Raw genomic sequence first — 5685 nt, forward strand, 5'->3', positions numbered from 1 at the left:
TGTTCTGCTATTTTGGGGTACAGAGTTCTGTAGATATCTGTTAGGTCTATTTGGTTACATGTTGAGTTCAAGTCCTGAATATCTTCGTTAGTTTTCTGGGTTAATGATTTGTTTATTACTGTTGGTGGGATGTTGACATCTCCTATTATTATTGTATTGTTATCTATGTCTCTTCACAGGTCTCAAACAACTTGTTTTATGAATCTGGGTGCTCCTGTGTTGGGCGCATATGTATTTAGGGTGTTAGGTCTTCCTGTTGAATTGAACCTCTTACCATTATGTAATGCCTTTGTCTCTTCTGATTTTTGTTGGTTTAAAGTCTGTTTTGTCTGAAATTAGAATAGGAACCCCTCCCTTTTTTTCTGTTTTCCATCTGCTTGGTAGATTTTTTCCATTTGTTTACTTTGAGCTTATTGTGTCATTGTATGTGAGATGGGTCTCTTGAAGACAGGATACAGTTAAGTCTTACTTCTGTATTCAACTTGCCACACTGTGCTTTTTAATTGCACATTTAGTATATTTACCTTCAAGATTAATATTGATATGTGCAGATTTGATCCTGTCATCATGTTGTTAGCTGGTTACTATGCAGACTTGATTGTGTAGTTGCTTTATAGTGTCAGTGGTCTATGTACTTAAGTGTGTTTTTGTGGTAGTCAGTAAGTCTTTCATTTCCATATTTAGCACTCCCTTAAGGACCTCTTGTAAGGCAGATCTGGTGGTAATTAATTCCCTTAGCATCTGCTTGTCTGAAAAGAATCTTATTTCTCCTTTATATATGAAGTTTAGTTTGGCTGGATATGAAATTTTTTTTTTTTTTTTTTTTTTTTTTTAGAGACGGAGTCTCGCTCTGTCGCCCAGGCTGGAGTGCAGTGGCCGGATCTCAGCTCACTGCAAGCTCCGCCTGCCAGGTTTACGCCATTCTCCTGCCTCAGCCTCCCGAGTAGCTGGGACTACAGGGGCCCGCCACCTCGCCCAGCTAGTTTTTTATATTTTTTAGTGGAGACGGGATTTCACCGTGTTAGCCAGGATGGTCTCGATCTCCTGACCTCGTGATCCGCCCGTCTTGGCCTCCCGAAGTGCTGGGATTACAGGCTTGAGCCACCGCGCCCGGCCCATATGAAATTTTTTTATTAGAGTTTCTTTTCTTTAAAAATATTGAACATAACTGCTCCCCCGCCACCAATCTCTTCTGGCATGTAGGATTTCTGCTGAAAAGTTCACTATTAGCCTGTCAAATTTCCCTTTGTAGGTGACCTTCCCCTTCTATCTTCCTTTATATTTTTCCTTTTATGTCAATCTTGGAAAATCTGAAGACTATGTGTCTTGGGGGTGGTCATCTTGTACAGTATCTCACAGGCATTTTCTGCATTTTCTGAATTTGAATGTTGGCCTCTGTGGTGAGGTTGGGGAAATTTTCATGGATGATACACTCAAGTATGTTTCCAAGTTGCTTGTTTTCTCTTTCTCTTTCAGGGATGCCAGTGAGTCATAGATTTTGTCTATTTATGTAATCCCATAATTCTCGGAGGTTTTTTTTTTCATTAAGATATTCTCTTTTCTTTATGTTTGTCTGACTGAGTCAGCTCAGAGAACCAGTCTTTGAACTCTGAGAGTCATTCCTCAGCTGGGTCTATTTTGAAAATTATGGAACGCCTCATGAATATATGTGTCATCCTTGTTCAGTGGCCATGCTAATCTCTGTATCATTCCAATTTTAGTATATGTGCTGCCAAAAACAGCACACATCTAAGAATTCTTTGCCTAGACCTCAATCCCAAAATTTTTACCCAATTTTTTTTCTAACATAGAATGCAAAACAGTTTTGCAAATTACACTTAAGTCTGCAATCCATTTTGGGTTAATTTTTATATGTAATAAAATGTGAGGTGTATGTTGAGGTTCATATTTATTTGTTTTCCTATAGATTTGCAATTGCTCCAGCACCATATATTGAAAAGGCTGTTCTTCCTCCATTGAATTGCTTTTGCACCTTCATCAAAAGTCAGTTAGGCATATTTGTTTGGCTCTATTTCTGGGTTTTCTGTTCAGTTCCACTGATATATGTGTCTGTCCTTCTACCAATATTGTACAATTTTGGTTACTATAGCTATATAATAAGTCTTGAAATTAAATAGACTGATTTCTCTTACTTTATTGAAATATTTAAAGCTATTTTTCTTCTTTTACTTTTTCACATAAATGTTAGAAAGAAAGATGTTGCCCATATCTACAAAATTTCTGCCTGGGATTTTGAACGGAATTGGATTAAATCTATATGTCTATTTAGGGAAAATTAATATCTTTCATATGTTGAGTCTACCAGTCATTAAATACAGCCTGACTCTCCATTTATTTAGATTTTTTTTATTTCCTTCATCGGCATTTGATAACTTTCAGCATATAAATACTGTTTATGTTTTGTTGAATTTACACTCAAGTACTTCATTTTTTGAGTTATTGTAAGTTGTATTTTTAATTTTGGTGTTTATGTGTTCATTGCTAGTATAATGAAATAGAATCAATTTTTGTATGTTCATTTTCCATCCTATGACCTTGTTGAACTCACTTAGTATTTTTAGGAGATTTCTTGTAGATTCCTTAGGAATTTCTGTGTAGACAATTATACCTACAAATAGAATTAGTCTTGTTTATTTCTTCCTAATCAATGTAATTTTTATTTCCTTTTCTTGCTTTATTGTACTGAATAGAACTTCCAGTAATATGGGTGAGCAAGAGTGTTTTATATAAAAGCGGACGTCTTTGTTTTCTTTCTGATCTTTGAGGGAAAGCATTAAATTTTTCATTATTAAGTATAATAGTAGCTTTATCCAGTGGAGGAAATTCACTTCTGTTTCTAGCTTTTCTAGGGCTTTTGGTATGAATTGGTGTTGAATTTTTTCAAGTGCTCATTCTCAAGTGGAGTGATCATGTGATATTTTTCCTTAGTTTGTTAAATGGTGGATTACACTGATTGATTTTCAAATGTTGAACTAACCTTACATCCGTGAAATACGCCCATTTTGTCATGGAATATAATTAATTTCTCTTAAATATTACTGAGTTCTATTTGCTTATATGTTCTTAAGAACTTTTTCATGTATTTTCATGAGTGATAATTGGCTTATGATTTTCTTTTTTTGTACTATCTCCCTATGATAGGGTAATAATAGCTTCATAACATGAATTAGGAGTGTTATCTTATATTTTCTGGAGGAAGCTGTGTAAGTTGGTGTTAATTCTTCTGCAAACATTGGGAAGAATTCTCCAGTGAAACCATCTGGGCCTGATAACTTATTCTGGGAAAACTTTTAAATTATGAATTCAATTTTCTTAATAGTTATTGGACTACACAAATTATTTCATTCTGAATTAGTTGTTGTGCTTTGTGATTTTCAAGGAATTGGTCTATTTCATCAAAATTGCCATAGTTTTGCATGTAGAATTGCCACAGTATTCCCATATTAACTTTTTAATATCTGCAGGATCTGTCATGATATTTCCTATTTTATTCTTAGTATTGGTAATCTGTGGATTTTCTTTTTTTTCCCTTTGTCAGTCTTGCTAGAGGTTTGTCAACGTAATTGATCTTCTCAAAGGATGAGGTTTTAGTTTTTTGAGTTTTTATATTGTTTTTCTGGTTTCACATTAATTTGTGATTAATGATTTCTGCATTTTCTTCTATTTATTTTCTGTTCATTTTCCTTTTCTTTGTCTAGGTTCTTGAGGTAGGAGTTTAGGTTACTGACTTCAGACTTTTTCTCAGTTCTAATGTAGGCATTTAATGTTGTAAATTTCCCTCTAAGCACTGCTTTAGCTGTATCCCACAAATTTTTATATGCTGTACTTTCATTTTTATTCAGTTCTTTTGGGACTTCCTCTTTGATCCATGGATTATTTAGAAATGCATTGTTTATCATTCTGTTGATTTCTAGTTTTCTTACATTGTAGTTAGAGAATACAATTTGTATGGTTTCAATCCTTTAAATTTGTTGAGGTTTGTTTTATGGTCTAGAATATGATCTATCTCAGTATAGGTTCCATGGGCTCTTAAGAAGAGTGTGTATTGTGCTGTTTGTCTGGTGGAGTGTTCCATAAATGTCAATTAGATTCTATTGGTTGATAGTGTTGTTGAGTTTTCTATATTCTTGCTGATTTTCTGCCTACCTATTATATCAATTGTTGAAAGAGGGCTATTGAAGTTTACAACTGTAATTGTAGATTTGTCTATTTCTCTTTTCAGTTTCACCAGTTTATGTTTCAGATATTTCATAACTCTGTTGCTTTTTGTATACACATCTATGTTTATATATAAACATAGATATTTCATAACTGTTACTTTTTGTATACACTTCTATGTTCTCCTGGTAGAGTCACCCTTCTAACATTATGTAGGGCCAGGCTCAGGCAATGATCCATGCCTGTAATCCCAGTGCTTTTGGAGGCCAAGGTAGGGGACTGCTTGAGGCCAGGAGTTTGAGACCAGCCTGGGCAACAAAGTAATATCCCATCTCTATAAAAATTAAAATAAAACAAAATAAATTAGCCGGGCATGGTGGTGCACACCTGTAATCCTAGCTACTCCAACGGCTGAGGCAGGAGGATTGCTTCAGCCCAGGAGTTGAAGGCTATAGTGAGCTACGATCATGCCACTGCACTTCAGCCTGAGTAACAGAGTGATATGCTATCTCTAAAATAATAATAAACTTAAAAAAAATTGTGTAATGTCACTCTGTATCTGGTAAATTTCTCTGCTCATAAGTCTATTTTATCTGATATTAATATAACTATTCCCACTTTCTTTGGATTAATTTTTACATGGTATGTCTTTTTCTTTTTTTTTTTGTTCTTTTTATTTATTTATTTATTTATTTATTTTATTATACTGTAAGTTCTAGGGTACATGTGCATAGCGTGCAGGTTTGTTACATATGTATACTTGTGCCATGTTGGTGTGCTGCACCCATCAACTCGTCAGCACCCATCAATTCATCATTTATATCAGGTATAACTGCCGATGCAATCCCTTCCCCCTCCCACCTCCCCATGATAGGCCCCGGTGTGTGATGTTCCCCTTCCCGAGTCCAAGTGATCTCATTGTTCAGTTCCCACCTATGAGTGAGAACATGCAGTGTTTGGTTTTCTCTTCTTGTGATAGTTTGCTAAGAATGATGGTTTCCAGCTGCATCCATGTCCCTACAAAGGACGCAAACTCATCCTTTTTTATGGCTGCATAGTATTCCATGGTGTATATGTGCCACATTTTCTTAATCCAGTCTGTCACTGATGGACATTTGGGTTGATTCCAAGTCTTTGCTATTGTGAATAGTGCCGCAATAAACATACGTGTGCATGTGTCTTTATAGCAGCATGATTTATAATCCTTTGGGTTTATACCCAGTAATGGGATGGCTGGGTCATATGGTACATCTAGTTCTAGATCCTTGAGGAATTGCCATACTCTTTTCCATAATGGTTGAACTAGTTTACAATCCCATCAACAGTGTAAAAGTGTTCCTATTTCTCCACATCCTCTCCAGCACCTGTTGTTTCCTGACTTTTTAATGATTGCCATTCTAACTGGTGTGAGATGGTATCTCATTGTGGTTTTGCTTTGCATTTCTCTGATGGCCAGTGATGATGAGCATTTTTTCATGTGTCTGTGGGCTGTATGAATGTCTTCTT

The 5685-nt window shown here is 35.5% G+C and overlaps 1 non-coding gene across 1 annotated transcript; it reads right to left on the reverse strand.

Moving 5' to 3' along the window:
• Positions 1 to 1641: 1641 nt before the first annotated feature.
• On the reverse strand, positions 1642 to 1745 carry LOC111542726. The gene has a single exon (XR_002731638.1). It is a non-coding gene; the product is annotated as a U6 spliceosomal RNA (small nuclear RNA).
• Between the last annotated feature and the right edge of the window lie 3940 nt (positions 1746 to 5685).

This window comes from Piliocolobus tephrosceles, chromosome 4 (assembly GCF_002776525.5).
Source record: "Piliocolobus tephrosceles isolate RC106 chromosome 4, ASM277652v3, whole genome shotgun sequence".
Classification (NCBI taxonomy): Eukaryota; Metazoa; Chordata; class Mammalia; order Primates; family Cercopithecidae; genus Piliocolobus; species Piliocolobus tephrosceles.